Below are 17800 nucleotides of genomic sequence, written 5' to 3' on the forward strand. Positions count from 1 at the left end.
GATCATTCATGGAGTGTTGCGTAGTGTGAACACCACAGAGATCAAAAGACACAAAGTCAAGTCATGTAGTGTGAACAGCACAGCGATCTGCTGATGTTTAAAATCCTGTAGTGTGAACTAGGCTTAACTGGTGCCATTTACCTTGACTTAGCTAAAAATTAGGTCTGATATCCCTTTTTATTTTCAGCATACATTCAGAATGGACCTTCGGGTCACTTGGCAGGCGGGTGAAATTATTAATTTGTGTCACGTTCTCTTCGCTGTACTCAACGTTAATGTTTGACTAAGGCGATACTTCCAGGTTTCTTCCCACCGCATCCTCGATTTTGCTTTTAAAATGGCAGCCACATGAAATCAGTCTATGGTGTTTTCAAAAGCATTGATTGACCTGCCAACCCATTTCCCTAAACCCGACCGAAAGTTTTAAAAAGCAATCCAGAAAAAGAAATGCCCTCGCCTGATTTTTACCCCAATTTCAGATTTTACCACATTCTCAGCCTGTTTTTTACTTGTTTATTTTATTTTGTTTTTGTCTTACCTGCTGTCTGGAACCGTTCTTTAACAGACTCGAACCCCATCGCCTTGGTCAATTCCCCTCAGCGTACATGGCATGCATGGTGAGCTACTGGACAAAGTAGTAACAGACGGAAAGCCGTCTATACGCAGGTAAGCAGTCAGCTAGTAAGCTCGAAAAGAAATAGCATCATACCACCTCATAGCATTCATTTTAAAGATGAAAAGCAGCCATACATATTTCTGGCTACATAATTCACAATCTCCAGAAACGTATATAGGGCTACATTTTCAGAATGAGTCTATATTGTTCAAATCTCGCTGGATGAATTCCCCAAGTTTAACCGTTAGGTATTTAGAGTGTTGAAATATTAGTTAATTTATAGTCAACCTATAATTCATCAGCTCAGCAAAATAAATAAATAAACAATATTCTGGCAGAGAGAACATTTTCATGCACTGGGGGGAAAGTGAAGTACAAATTGCGTATAAATGCAAACAGATGTTGCAATTAAGAGTGAAATTTTCTACTTGGCAGCAGATATTGGACCATTGATCTACATTTACAGGACAGTAACTGTGAGAGAAGAGAGAGAGAGAGTGAGATACAAACTGCACAGGTATAGGGCGGGCATCAGTTCCACAATCATCTGTTTCACAAACGCAATCTCTCCACAACAATTAAATCGAAATTATCTGCAGCACGCGCGTTCCTCTCCCATCAAAAACATGCAATTGGGCAAATCCATTTTCTGTTGTGACTAATGCAGTTAGTGATTAATGAGTGCGAAGACAAAGCGGGAAAAGATGGGTGAAACTATAGAGCCGTTCCAAAATTATTATGATGGTTTTTTTCCTCATTTTGACCAAATCCCAAGGCATGGTTTCTTTCAATTCATAGCAGCAAGCTTGGTGAAAATATGCATTCCAGCTGGCAGATGAACAGAAGCGCTGTTTGCACATGTGGGCGAGCAAGTAACAGAATTTCCATTTTTGGGGAGAAATATAATGTACTTTAAGGTGCCTCTATAATGATGATAATTAAGATTTGGATGTCTTCTTGCTAAAATCAGTGTGATGTAATATAAATGCTGCAGTATCACCTCCTTGCAATAAACCGTGCCTTTACAAGAGCTGCTCTACTCTGGATGAATTTTTATATTCGATTTGCTCAAAAGAGATGACTGTGATTGGCTGTGAAGGTCATCAACTCACTGAGTGCAAACACAGATACACAGACACTGGAGCGTTTTAAAGCCGCAAAGATCAGTCGATTCATCAGCAGACCACTTGTCAGTGTTTGCACTTGATAAACATCGGTGAAGTGTAGTGAACTGATGACGTTCACTACCAGTCAGTCATTTCTGTTGAGCACTAGTGAATACTATGGCAAATCAGTGGCATTAAAGGACATGCTCAATAGTCCTTAAATGTTACGTAAACTGTTTTTATAAATTGCAGTATGGAAATTCAGTTTTGTGACAGGTCTAATACAGTGAAAGAATCATTCATTATCTTGAGTTTGATAAATGGCATCTGAAAGAATACCTTAGCCAACTAGTGCCATTTCTCTTAACTTAGCTGAAATGTGGTCTTTTTATTTTCGGTATCCATTCAGAATGGGCATTCGGGTCACTCAGGAGGCAGTGAAATGATAAATTTGTGTAACTTTCTCTTCGCTGTACACAACGTTTCTGTGTAACTCAGCCGGTACTTCCCGGTTTCTTCTTACCGCAGCCTCGATTTCACTTTTAAAATGGCGGCCGCATGAAATCAGTCTATAGTGTTTTCAAGACAAAGTGTGAAGACAAAGCAGGAAAAGATGGGTGAAACTATAGAGCCGTTCCAAAATTATTATGATGTTTTTTTTTCCTCATTTTGACCAAATCCCAATGCATGTTTTTTTTCAATTCATAGCAGCAAGCTTGGTGTAAATATGCGTTCCAGCTGGCAGATAAAGAGAAGCGCTGTTTGCACATGTGAGCGAGCAAGTGACAGAGTTTTCATTTTTAGTGAGAAATAAAATTTACTTTATTTTTACATTCGATTTGTATCATTTTTAAAAATATCAATAACAAATTTTAAAATCCGGGACTCAGCAATACAACTAGACTGTTTCAGAGTCAAAGAATGTAGATGTTTCTCTGAAAACAATGAATTTGGCTAGTTTGTCATAAGCTTAATTAGATTTATACAGGAAGCAAAACTGTATTTTCTGACGATTCATTTCAGACTGTTTGGAATCAGTTGTTACTTTTGAAAAGCAATTCATCAGTCTACACTGGTTGTCATTTATCGCTCGCATCAAATTCAAGGTGGTCTATTTGCCCACAAAACAACCACTGGCTCTGCACCACTTTACCTTTACTTCAGGCTTATGTGCCCAGCTGGAAACTGCTCTGCTACCAGATGATGCTTTGTGGTTCCACCCCATAGGGGCACAAAATCTATTCCAATGACTTTCACCTATAGCGTCCCATCCTGGTATAATGACCTGCATAAGGGCCAGGACACACCAAGCCGACACCAAACAACTAGCGAAAACTCCAACCCAGGCTCATACTGATTATGTTTTTGTTTTCACAAATAAACCTGAGGCTTCTGTGTATATTTTTTCCGATCTCAAATTTCTCTTGCGAATTCCATTTGCACCTCCTGTTCTCGCGTAAATTCTCTGTTTACTCATTGACTGACTGACCAACCGATCACTCCAGCCACCCCCTTCCCAACCAATAGTGTTTTCAAAAGCGCCAATTGACCCGCCCACTAACTTCATTAAACACAATCACAGTGATTTGAAAGCAATCCAGAAAAAGACCATGCTTTACCATGCTTTCAGATTTTACCACATTCTCACCCTGTTATTTACTTGTTAATTTTATTTTTTTACTTTTGTTTATGTCTTACCTTCTTTCTGGAACCATTCTTCACCTGACTCGAACCCCATCATTATGGTCAACTTCGCAAAGCCATCCATATGCAGGTGAGTGGTCAGCTGGTAAGCGAGAAAAGAAATTGAGTCATACCACCTCATAGCGTTTAAATAGGAAATGCACTATACGTAGCTCTGGCTTCATAATTCGCGATCTCCAGAAATGTATATAGGGCTACGTTTTCAGAAGGAGCCTATGTTGGAAAAATCTTAACAAAACTGCATTATTGAATTGTGTCTAGACCAAAAAGCTGCGTGTGAACATCATAGGAAACAAGATCTGCATTCTGCACCTGCGCAAGAGGATTTGTCCTTACGCACCAACGAGGCAATCTGTTTTCTCTTTCAGCAAAGGGAAATCGAGCTTTTGATAAGCACAAAGAGTTAAAAAAAAAGCAGCATTTAGTATCATTATCACAGTAACTGTGACTCACCACAGAGGGATTCATTCCTGCAAATATGTCTGATAATTATCCATTTATTCATTCTTTTTTTTTTTTTTCTGGGGTCACCACAGTGGAATAAACCGACAACTTATTCAGCATATTTTTTACACAGCAGATGCCCTTCCAACTGCAACCCATCACTGGGAAACGTCCATACACACTCATTCACACACATACACATACAGACAATTTTGTATGTCTTTGGACTGTTGGGGAAACACAGAGGAAACCCACGCGAACATGGGGATAACATGCAAACTCCACACAGAAATGCCAGCTGACCCAGCCGAGGTTTGAACCAGCAACCTTCTTGCTGTAAGGCGTCATGCTACCTTGTGCGCCACCGTGATGCCTCTAATAATCCATATTATTGGCAAATATTTGAGAATTGTAGCAGAATTACTTCCAACCTCTTTGTATTTATTCTTAGCTTGAATTGTTTACTATGTCAAACTCGCACTCTGACTCATTACTGAATAACCAATCAGAGCTCTCTCTTCAGCTGACAGCCAACAGCAATTCTACACACTAAGTCGTGCCAATGAGCTATGACTTTAGCCCAAAAAGAGCCGATGTGTGGACCACTCAAAACTAACTTGAGCGACGGGCTAACAAAGCCCAATGGCTAACCGTGAGCTTGGTGTGTCCCAGCCCTAAATCTAAGCTTATTATTCCTTTACTATTGTTCTGTTTGTTTGTTTATTTAAAATAACCATCTTAGGCCCTATCCACAAAACACGGGCATTTTTAAAACTGAATTTTGGTTGTTTGTTCAAACAAAAACATAGTATCCTGTGACTAAAACCGCATGTTATGAATACTCAGTGATTGTCCAAAACTAATAATAAAAATTATAATTCCTTACATTTATATAGCGCTTTTCTGAGCACTCAAAGTACTTTACACAATCTCCTCATCCACCACCAGTGTGCAGCATCCACTTGGATGACGTGACGGCAGCCATTTTGTGCCAGACCGCACACTACATACCAGCTGATTGGTGGAGAGGAGACTTGCAGAGTGATGAAGCCCATTATGATATGGGGAGTGTTAGGAGGCCATGATGGACAGAGGCCAGAGGGCAGATTTGGCCAGGATGCCAGGGTGAAACACCAACTCTTTTTCAAAGGACATCATGGGATTTTTAATGACCACAGAGAGTCAGGACCTCGGTTTAACGTCTCATCCAAAACACGGACCCAAAACTCAGTGTACACTGTGATCCTGTAGCCACTACATGAGATTTTGCTTCCTGACATCAACTGTTTTCTCTGTTGGGCAACATAGCTGGGTTTTACACTAAACACCCCTGCTGAAAAATCCAGCTTAAACCAGCCTAGGCTGGTTGGCTGGTTTTAGCTGGTCGACCAGACTGGTTTTAGAGGGTTTTGGCCACTTCCAGGCTGGTTTCCAGCCATTTCCAGCCTGGTCTTAGCTGGTTAGGCTGGGAGATGACCAGCTAAAACCAGCTTGACCAGCCTAGCCAAGCTGGGAGTCCAGCCAAAACCAGCTATATCCAGCTTAAACCAGGCTGGTCAAGCTGGATTTGGCTGCTAATTTTCCAGCCTGACCAGCTAAGACCAGGCTGAAAATGGCTGGAAACCAGCCTGGAAATGGCCAAACCCCCTTTAAAACCAGGCTGGTCAACCAGCTAAAACCAGCCAACCAGCCTAGGCTGGTTTAAGCTGGATTTTTCAGCAGGGACAGAAGACACGATTGAGGGAAATTCCACATGTCAGCAACAAACACATCATGTGTTTCACGTCTGTTCTCATGTGTGCACTGACTTGTATGCAATGTATTCACGCAAATTTGGATGTATTATATGAGAGACCTACTGTAGCTTTGTGTAACAAATGAGTGGTTCTAATTAGATTTGCATTGTAAACCTCAAATTAAAATGACAAAAAATTTGTATTGATTGAGTGTTCAGCTTATACAATATTTAGATTTATAATCTGCAGATTTTTGTTTCAGAAATTCTGTGTAGAAATAGAATAAAAAGTATGGCATAATAACTCAATTAATCACGCACTTTAATATTTAACATTTTGCAGCCATTTGACAGCTACATGCTCACTCACTGTTCTTCAGTTTAGTCCCTGATTTATAATGGGTCATCACAGTGGAATGGACCACCAATAACTCTGGCATATGTTTTATGTGGTGAATACCCTTCCAGTTACAACCAAGTGATAGGAAACACTCAAACTCTCTTTCATTCACACCCACATTCATTCACTATGCCCATTTTAGTTTCCAGCTAATATCCAAAAGTTAAATATGAACAGCCTTTTTAAAAAAAAAAGCCTCTAATCGACGTCTAGGGCTTCGCAGAGTTCACAGCTTTAGTTCCAGAAGTTATGACGTGCCAATGAATCAGTAGTTAGAAATCCTTGAAACGTTTATATTTCATGAGGCCTTTTGATTCTTCATATAGACATGTCTCATTGCTCTTCCTTACGATGGGTAATATCAGACATCCGTGCCATCCTTGATGACGAGTTATTTTTTGATATGTGGTTGCTTGGAGGTCAATGACAGGCTTTTGTGTTTTTACATCAAACATTGTGTCCTGGCCACCGAATGGCATGACTTCTGTTCCCAGAGATTAATAGCCTTTTGCAGAGAGAAAAAGCTATTGAGCCTGTTCACCTCAGCCATGACACGACCATGGCATCCAAGTCCTTCTCCATAATCGTTTCCTTTTTTCTCCTTTACAAAGCAGACATCACGGCAATCAGGGAACTCATTTCCTGGAGATTGGATATGACATTTGACACGGGAATGACAAATCTAATAAATACGCTCTTTATGCATGTGACGATTTCACTCATGCATTCAGAGAGCATCGGCGAGGTCATTCAGGAGAGGATGAGTAGAAATCGATGGTGAAAGGTTTCTAGAGACTTCGAAAGTGCTACAGTGATGGATATTGTCTTAATAATTACTGTAGTGGGCTAACTCCTTCCAATTTAATCTTTTTTGTTGTTGTTTTGTTGGTAACGCTTAATATTTTTGTCATACTTTTGCTGTTGCTGTTGTTTGTAGTTCCTCTGGCTACTATTCTAATTCAACATCTTGTAGTTCAAATTCAGCTGGATGTAAAGTTCATGAAGCCATGATAGTTTCTATCATTTATAATAAATTAACTGAAATCTTGAAGGTTAAAACTTGAATGAAATTAAGACCACCCAGGATCATTCTGATTATGTACCCCTATATATATATTTCTAGAGAGTGCCAAATACATCTCAGGAGCTACTTTTTTGCAGTTTTTGTTTTTGCAAATCCACAAGAGACTGCTGTGTATGATTTTTGAGATCTCAAATTTCTCCCATGAATGCCATTAACGCCTGCTGTTTTTGCATAAATTCGAAAGAGGCCACTGTCAACTGACTGACTGACTGACCGACCAACCGACCGATCTTCTACCCACCCCCTTCCCCAAACCCAACCAATAGTGTTTTCAAAAGCAATCCAGAAAAGGAAAAGTCCTCGCAGCAGCCAGATTTTTTACCACGTTTTCAGATTTCATAAATAAAAATTATAAAAGTTAAATAAAAAAGGTATTTTAAAGTATCAAATACTAAAATAGCTAACTAATACTACAATATTTCTAAAAAAAAAAAAATTAGAAATATTAAAGAAACAGTTTTTAGGTATTTTTTGTCTAAATTCTATCTACACTGTAAAACAAATCCTCTTATTTTACGGTTTATTTCCGGCAGCTGGGGTGCTGGAAAAAATGTAAAATAACCACCATTAAAAACAGAAATATACCGTAAAATAACGAGTATTAAATTACAGAAATTTCCTTTAATTTAAATTTCTAGTAAATTTCTGTAATTCAACAACTGTTAATTTACTGTATATTTCTTTAATTTAACAGCCATTAACACCCCCCAGCTGCTGGAAATAAACTGTAAAATTTCTTTTTTTTTACAGTGATATCTATCTATCTATCTATCTATCTATCTATCTATCTATCTAATGTATTCGAAAACAGTAGGCAAGAAGATTCTGTAGTGCTCTTCCAATGGACACTGTAATATCAGATAAGGTCATGGGAGAGTTTATGAATGGAAGTATGGCCACACAACTATTCCATATATGTCATGTGATAATGACAAATGGCGAATGTAGTAAATCCCAACTCCATTCATAAACACACATTCAAAATATATTAAACTATACTTTTCTAGTGGCCGTGAACTAAATTCAAATGTAGTACCTACACCAGTAAAAGCGTGCCTCAACATATGTTTGACTGCAGTTTCTAGGTAAAATGAACACTGTCGTGCAGTATGCTTTTTGTGTCTTTTCACATTATTGACATTTACAGGGACATTTTCAACGAATGAATAATTTTTTTCCTGTAGTTTTTTGCACAACACCGAATAAACGTAACAAAACAACAGTATTTGTAATCAAACACATTTGCCTGACTTATCTACTGTATCTCTGTGCACTCAAAAAATGTAATCACAATGAAGTTTATCATTAACAGTTTGCAACCTTTAGATTTGATTGAGTTTTTCCATTTTTTAATGTATGTTGTCAAATTCCTTGGAATCAATCTAAATCTGTTAAAAAATCTAATACTATAAGATTTAATCAGTTAAAAGATATGAATATGGTATAAATACACCAGTCACACTTTACAATAAGGTTTCACTAGTTAATGTATTTACCACATCACACCAGTTTTACACTCTTTGCACTGGCTGCATGTGCACTATTGTGTCACTTTTAAAATGAATCTCCTGGTTTTTAAATCACTAAATGGCTTGGCACCTTCCTACCTGTCAGACCTGTTGATTGAACATCAGCCTGGTTGGTCTCTACGGTCATCTAACCAGAGACTATTATACATCCCAAAGTCGAGGCTGAAATGTTGGGGTGACCGGGCTTTCGCAGTAGCTGGTCCTGCCTTGTGGAATGCGCTGCCCCTCTGTATTAGGTCTATATCATCTCTGTTTGTTTTTGAATGTAGGTTGAAAACTTACCTTTTTGATTTGGCATTTTATCAGTGAGAATTGTTTGTTTTTAGCTATAATAACTATCTGTCAGGAGCGAGGACTCAATTGCAGAAAATAATATGGGTTTTAATAATAATAAAATACAAATAAAACAAAAAGGCAAAACAAACTACCCCAAGGTGGGGAAAAATTACTGTAACACAAACAAACTTGGCTGGGCTGGCAAGACAAGACTGGAGCAAGAGCAGGAACACAGGGGGAGTATAGACGACGAACTGGCATAGGACAGCAGACATGAGGAGAATATAAAGCAGAACTAAATTAATACACAGGTGAACCAACAGGTGTTTAAATTGTGAATCTAATAAACTAATAATGAGTTAACAAGGAGGGTGGGACTAGACAATAGACGGGACAGCACATGACACAAAGAGACAACACAAGCCATGCGCTCACATAAAGGACAAGAACATTCAGCCAATGTGAGAACTCATTTACCACACATTCAAAATAACAGGACAAGACTGAAGCACGCGGCCACAATGTAAACACAGAGCCACGTGCTTGGACAACACAAATAGACGCAAGACACGAGCACACGATAGATAAACACCTTACCGTGCGCTCACACATATGCAACGCGCATGTCTCATCTCAGCGTCAACCAAAACCAAAACCAACTAGACGAAGACGCTGAGAATGAAACAGCGCAATGCCGACAGAACAAAAGATAAATATGAGTACAAAAGCGTGCGTGACCGAGGCACGCAGAGCGCACACAGAGACACACACAATGACAGAAACAAGACAAGACAGAGCTAGTGTCTGGACTCGGCCACCAAAACAAGAATTTACAAGACGAGTGGCAGAACCCTGACACTATCAGTGAGAATTGTTTGTTTTAGCTACAATTTTATACTTTTTCTTTGTGATTTGTATTGTTCAACACATTGGTCGACCTTTGAGTATAATAGTGCTATATAAGTAAAATTGACATTGACCTTACTGACATGAGCTAATAATGAACAATGCGAGTACAACAATCATTAATCAAAGTTCAACATTTACTAATGCCTTAATAACATCCAAACTCATGCCTGTAAACATTGGTTAATGCCCCGTGATTTAACATGAACTAACAGCGAATGAATTTATTTACATTAACTAACATGATCAAATACTCTAATAAATAAATTGTTCATTGTTTGTTCATATTGGTAACTGCATTAACTAATGCAGCCTTGTTGTAAAGTGTTACCAACATATCTATCTTTAGAAAAGTCAGATCCAATTAGTTAAATTCTATGAGATTGGCTTACTTAAAGAGCCCCTATTGTGGGTTTTCAAAAATGAGCTTCCATGTAGTGTGTAATACAGATCTACGTGATGTGAAATATCCAGCTAAGTCTTAAATCTGAAAGTGGACAGTTTTTAAAACTATTGATTCATCTAAAAAAAAAGAGTCGACTCATAGTGGTTAGAATGAATTGTCTTCATAACGAGTCTTTAGCCGTTTCAGCGTGACGTGACTACGAAACATAATTGTTGTGGGCACAAACCCGGGAAAATTTAAACCTGCGCCCCGCCCACTAACACAGCAGTTAAGACAAACAGATCCTGAAGTCATGAGTCAAGAAGACGCTGTGCTTACCTGGATATTATTGGAAGTGTGATGGGAAATAATTGATTCAGCAGTCTACACGCTTACAGTGGGCGATTCATTCGTTTGTTAAAGGAAGGATCAGAAAAGACTTGTGTATGAGACTTGTGAGAATGGGCAGACAATACACCTGGGGTGCGTGCAAAATAAGGCCAGTTTATTAGGCACAAAGGCAGCCTGCTACAAGCCGGTGAGCACTACAACCCCCTGGCTGGGGATGGGATCTTTTGGCAAAGCAGAGTACAGGTAAGCCCTGAGAACATGTAACCCTTCACGCAAGAGGTGCCACAGCAATAATTGCAAATAGAAATTATCCAAGTTACAGCTGAGAAGGGAGAAAAGCTCGGTCACAGAAATCACGCTCAGTAAATGATGTGCACACTATCGGTTTCATTTTCACTGCTATGTGCCATTCATACTTCCCGTGCAGTAGGTTATGACGGTCACGGGGTTATCGTCTGCCGGAGGCTTGACAAACCGCGCTGGGCATTTGTCTAGGGCTGAACGCTGTCGACCAATCGCAACAGGCTGTCATCGGTCCAATCAGCGCAGATTAGCTTCGCGCTAAGGAGGGGTTTGGGAACAAATGAATCGCTGAACGATTCATATGGGAGTCGCTGGGATAATTGGGTAAAAATAAATGCATATTATAAGACCATGCATATTAAAGTGTTTTTTGACCTTGCATGCATATCAGTATGTTGTTAGAGATCCATATATTTTTCTTGTATAATATGGGCTCTTTGATATTCAAGGTCAAAATTAATGCAACTCTAATAACTACAATTTGAAATACATTGAATTTGATAGATATTATTACTTAAATCTTAATCGTATTTATTTTATTTATGTTTAACTAACAAATATCAATCACATATTAGTTTGTTTGTTCAATTATGTCAAAAGTATGTAATCCAAATGGATGAGAATCAGAATATATAAATCTTATTTGTTAGGCCTAAATATTCTTTAGATTGAATGGTCAGCCTACAAAAAATGTAGGTTGAGACATGTTTTCCCAATGAGCCTGGGCTGAAATATGGCCTATTACTAATGTAAATGCTAAACACTACCCACTTCTGGTTAGAAATAATGTTTCTTTTGCAATGGTGTTGGTTGCGGCAGCTCTACAGAGGTTAATCTTGGTTATGAAAGACTGAAGGCAAACAAGCTCCTCTCTACCGCTTAGTTTTGCCTCAGGCTAAAAGCTCTGTTCTTCTCATTTCTTTTTCTTTTTTCTTGGATTGCTCTCATTTCATTTTCACAGTTTGCTGCCGTCTAGTCAGTCAGACTTCAAACTGCAGGGTGCAGATGAGCCCATGGGTTAAGCGTATGTAATATAAAAAACAATTATTTACATTTGCAATCATAGAAGTGTATGAGCAAATATAGCACGCTAAAGGAAGTGCGTTAAGTCTCCAGTTCTGTCACATTAAGTGTGTTGGCTGTATACGCGAAGCTGTTTTCTTATTAAGGCAGAGATGAAGACATAATGGCTGCTCCTAAGTGTGAAGCGAGGATAGGAATATTAGATTTGGAAGCTGATGGGAGTTTGGACTCCATTGTGGCCTTGCTCTGGCTCATTCGTGTACTCCCATTCCTCCTGTTGAATCTGTGTTTGCTTTTTGTTTTTTTTCAGAAGCCATTATGTTGACACTTTAAATGGGGGTTTAATGATCTTGAAATCCCACAACACTATGTTTGAAAATGAGCAGCCATACGGAGGGACACACTTTTGTACCTCCTATTGCTCAATGGTGTTTTAATGGTAAGACACATCTAAAAGACAAGGGTGTGGACAAAACAGTGGTATGGGAGGACAATATGTGTGGAAGTTTGGGAACACCTTGCGGAATATGTAAAAATGTGAATAATTTATACTAAATAAGAGAGATCATGGGCGGCACGGTGGCTCAGTGGTTAGCACTGTCGCCTCACAGCAAGAAGGTCACTACTTTGAGTCTCATGGGCCAGTTTGCATTTCTGTGTGGAGGCTGCACGGGTTCTGCCAGTATTGGCGTGGGTTTCCTATCGGTGCTTAGGTTTCCCCCATGGTCCAAAGATATACACTATAAATGAATTGAATAAACTAAATTGGCTGTAGTGAATAAGTATGTGTAAATGATTGTGCATGGGTGTTTTCTTGTACTGGGCTGCGGCTGGAAGATCATTCACTGCATGAAACATATACTGTATTGGTTGGCAGTTCATTCCACTGTACAGAGAGATAGAGAATAAACCAGAGGAAAATATATGAATGAATGAAGAGAGATAATAAAAAATCAGTGTATGTTGGTTTGTTTGTTTGGTTTGTTTTTTCGTTTGTTTGTTTGTTTTATTGCTGTGAGGTGATCATCCCACATAGCAAAATTTCTCTGGCCCAGCTCTGGCCCACACAATCAGGTTTTGCTTGGCCCACATGCCGCAGTGAATTACGGTACATGACTAGACCAAATCTGGCTTGCAGACAAGGGCCAAACACAGACCATATCTGGACCAAGTCTCAGCCAAGTTAATAACTCATAACTGGGCCTGAACTGGGCCAGATAGGTTGGTGTGTCACGATTGCAATGAAATTGATAAACGCATGGAGTGATGCTCTTTAGGCACACTATGGGCACGCTTTTTCTCAAAGTGACCTGATTGGTAGAATTTTTTTTCTTTACTCAAAAATTATTTTAGTGTATTTTAAATGTGGGTCAAGACTGGCCAAACTCACATGGCCCACTTATCAAATTTTTAAATCTGGCCCAAATCGTGTGTGCCGCCTTAAAAACGGTGCCACCTCTGCCAAACCCGGGCCATGTTTGGCCCACATGCTGTATGCCAGTGCCGGATGAATGCCTGCTGTGTCAGCTTTATGCCAAATCTGGGCCAGAACTCTTTGCTACTAGGGGTGTTAACCACTGCGACACCGTGACACCTACTAATGATCATATGAATAAATAAAATAATAAAATGACAAATAATTTAATATAAACAAATGAAAATTAAAACAACACAAATGAATGATTGCTTTCTTGAAGCAACATACACATAAGTTTGCAACAAAGATTCTCAGATCCTTAGGGCGTACTCACACTATGTACAGCTGCCTTGAACCGGGCCAAAGCACGTTTTTGTCCCCTCTCCCGTGTTCCCAGACGGCCCGCACCCACATTACATTTGGGCCTGGGCACGCTTACATCATCTGATGCGCTGTTCAGTAAGCACTTTCGCTCACCACAGTGGAAATTTCTTTAGTTATATCGTTTAAGTTGTTTGATATGCAGGCCTGGGAACAGTTCGGATAGCATAGTGCGAGTACACCCTTAGTTAGATTCTTCAAACTGAAATAAAATTATTTAAATACAAAAATGTATTGTAAAAATGACAGAAACATAAATGGAAATGACTAAAACATAAATTTACATTTAAATGTAAAGGATAACTGCTGTTTTAATCTATTAAATATTACAATTGTATATAAATAAAACTGATTATGAGCATTCAAAATGTAAAAGCAGTGAGCAATTAGGTTTAGTAAAAATTTGTTAAAGTATAATTAGTATGTTTGTGGCTGTCCTGTTATTTATTTATTTTTTATCAAGTCATTTAATGTTGTCTAATGATTGTGGTAAATGCACTTGCCAACATTATTGCATTTAAAAAAACACTTATTATGCTGAATGACATTAATGGGTCTTCTGTTAATAATGGTAAATCATAGTACAAATGTGTCAGTCTTTGTCTTTTGCTTTGTAAGAAGACTTCGTAAAGGCAAAAAAGTAAAGAATTAAAGCTACATTACACTTTTATCTTGTTGATGTTTGAAACCCCTTTATGTCTTTGACTCCTACAAAGTGTGTGTTGCTCAAACAGAACAAAACCCTGCGAAAGGGATTGCAATGTTTTATCCTGAGTAAAAGTCAACCATGCAGGAAGTGAAGCATAAAAAATTGAAAGTAAAAAAAAATCAATATAACATCAGTGATTTATGAAGAAACTATGCCAGATTCTTGAGGGTCAGTCCTATTAATATTTGGAATCAGTTTCTACTTTTAAAACATGCAAACAGCCCTCGCTGTTTGTCACATGCAAGCCGTGAGGTCCAAAATATTGAGTTACACATCAATGAATCACAGCTCACGTATAGCTTTTAAGACGTGCCGTGAATCCCCAGCAAAACCCTGCGGATGATTTGAGAAATGGCTCCCTCTCGCTTTTCTCCCTAAATCCACCAATGAGTTTATCACACATTAGTCAGCCTCGCTCTCTCACGAAGACACTGATATTGGCCTGGAAAAAGCCGTGCTGCGGTATAATCCCTCTCTGTGTAATGATCATACAGAGCCCTGCTAATCTGGATTTAGAGTTTGAAACACTGCCACTTGCAGCGAGTCCAATCCGCGGCTGTTCGTTTCCACCCAAAAGCGGCTCAGAAAAAAAATTATTCACCTGGCAGAGAAGGGCACAAGACAACTAAAGCGACGCCAGCAGAGAAACGTCTGGCAGATCAGGCTTTCCTGGATGGAGACGGATGTCAGGGTTTAGTGAAACCTGCTCGAGGAATTAGACTCTTTATCCCAGCAGGTAAAGCCACGGTTTTCGGGGAGTTTGACTTTTTGTTTTATTGTAAGGCAGTTTTGTACTTTTTAAATGGCAAATTTGCAGCTTTCAAATTGTTTAGTTTCCATCACAGCAGGATGATGGTAATTATAGCTGTATTTTTTTTTCTTCACAAGCAATCACAAACAAGTTAGTCAGAATCACATGGTATATCAGGGTATCTGCTGGGTCTTAAAGTTTTAAAATGTCTTAAATTTCAATAACCAAATTTTAGGCCTTAAAAAATGAAATATTGGGCCCTATCATACACCTGGCGCAATATAGAGCAAGACGTTTTCGCCCCGATGCGATATTTTCAGACCAATGCAACCTTAATTTTCCAGCTTTCCGGCACATTGTTTAAATAGCAAATCCATTTGCGCCTTGGGGATGGGGGGTGGCTGGGGAATAGCGGGGCGTTAGTACCCCCGGATTAGTTCTTTTACTTATGGCAAATATTACTGTATTTTAATACCTTAATATGACAACTAGATTTGTATTAGTTGTGTGAGATTTGAAGCACTATTGCAATTGCTTTACCAGCCCTCCTTGGCTTTTTCAGATCACCATCTGTTTATGTGCTTGAAAATGTATCTTATCAGCCTGATATGCTACTGTTTTTTCTCGAATACATGTCTATTGTCTAAATCACTTTAGAGTAGCTTGTTTCACAAAGTGTTTGCGGTTTGTTCAAACTACTTACTGAATAAGCTGAAACAACAGACAACAGTTCTTTGTGGGACAACTGAATTGTTCTATGTTCATTCATTCATTCATTTTCCTGTCAGCTTAGTCCCTTTATTAATCCGGGGTCGCCACAGCAGAAAGAACCGCCAACTTATCCAGCAAGTTTTTTACGCAGCAGATGCCTTTCCAGCTGCAACCCATCTCTGGGAAACATCCACACTCACATTCACACACACACACTCATACACTACGGACAATTTAGCTTACCCTATTCAACTGTACCGCATGTCTTTGGACTGTGGGGGAAACCGGAGCACCCGGAGGAAACCCACGCGAACGTGAGGTGGATTTTGTGCTCTTTGGGGTATGAGGTTGATCTGTATATTCGGGTTGTGTGTGTGTGGTCTGCTTGTGGACTTGCATACCATTAGAAGAATTAAGGTGCTATGTAGAGTTAGAAAGGGAAAATGGCCTGAGTAAACAACTAAGAGTCACAAGAAGTGGATGAGAAGAGAGCGGGAGAAAGTCTGAGTAAACAACTATGGTGTCACAGAAAATGGATGAGAATAGAGCAACACATGTGGAAACAGTTAAGTATAGATGGATAAGATATATGGTTATCAGGTTTGGGTCAAGGGTTAAAACTAGGTGGGATCTTGTGTGACAAATGTAGAACAATGTAAAAAAACAGCTGCAAAAGAAATATAAGCAGGCCAGAACATCAGTGAGACAGAATTTTTCAGACAGAGATGCTCCTGGGGGTCTCCTGAAAATTCTCCTTTGTTGTCGACAATAAAGTATACTCTTCTGATATTCATAACCTCCAGACTGAGTTGGATTCATGGAGAGAAAAACCAAAAAACCACTACAAACGCAGGGAGAACATGCAAACTCCACACAGAAACGCCGACTGAGCCAAGGATCAAACCAGCGACCTTCTTGCTGTGAGGCGACAGCACTACCTACTGCGCCACTGTTTCGCCCTGTTCTATGTTTAATGCACTTAAATTTGTACGAACTAATAAGTTAACTCTTTCATGTTTTCCCAACTCAAATTGACTTTGTGGAAACAATGTTTTTTTATTATTATTATTGTAGTTGTGACAAAACCAATTACTCACGTTTTCTCAAATCTGCAGTGCAGAGTTCCAAACTTTCCAAACCAGTCGTATCCATTTAATTCAGTTCATAAAGACCTGAAAAAAATCATTGCTCTGACACATACAGGTGTGCGCTTTGAAGCCTGTAGGATACAGAAGCGGTGATCTCTGGGAATTAAATCAAAGTGAGAAATGAGGAAGGAAATTGAATTAGAGACTTCAATTAATTTCCCATTTCTGAACTCTGTATCCTCTCACGTTTAAAGACGGCTAATGGAGTGATGGACAGATGGAGTGGAAGTGCACTTTCATTTGTTTCTCCTCTTCATCCTCAATTATCTCGCGTTAACGATGGAGTCGATAAAGATGTGTTTAAAGATCTTTAATTAAACTAATGTAGAATGAGATGTAGCTCGCGTGCATGTAATGAGGCCTGGAATCAAACGGCAGGAATGTACACAAATGAACGGTAAAAACTTCATCTCGTTTTTACTGTAATTAGAAATGACAAAAATCTCATTATGGTACAAACCGACGTTGGCAGTGGCGAGTGGAGTTCTGTAAGCGTTATTTAATCAAACTATTAGATTTGCATACATTTGCAATTACATTCACCACCCATCAAATGGATGAGGTTCACATAGGATGATTTCTGATCATAACTTTGCAAAGTCGTTTCATATAAAAGATGAGTTATGCAACCGTATGATGTCGGCAAAATGTCAAGGTTCATGTTTGTTAAAGGAAAGACTGATGATGTCTGAGATTTATTATAAAAACCAATGAATAAGCAGAAATGTTTATAGAGATACCTCTGTAACACTAATAGATCTCTTAGTCATGACTGTACATGATTGCATCCAAGTGTATTCATTCAATTCATCTTTATTTCT

This window comes from Danio rerio, chromosome 12 (genome assembly GCF_049306965.1).
Source record: "Danio rerio strain Tuebingen ecotype United States chromosome 12, GRCz12tu, whole genome shotgun sequence".
Lineage (NCBI taxonomy): Eukaryota > Metazoa > Chordata > Actinopteri > Cypriniformes > Danionidae > Danio > Danio rerio.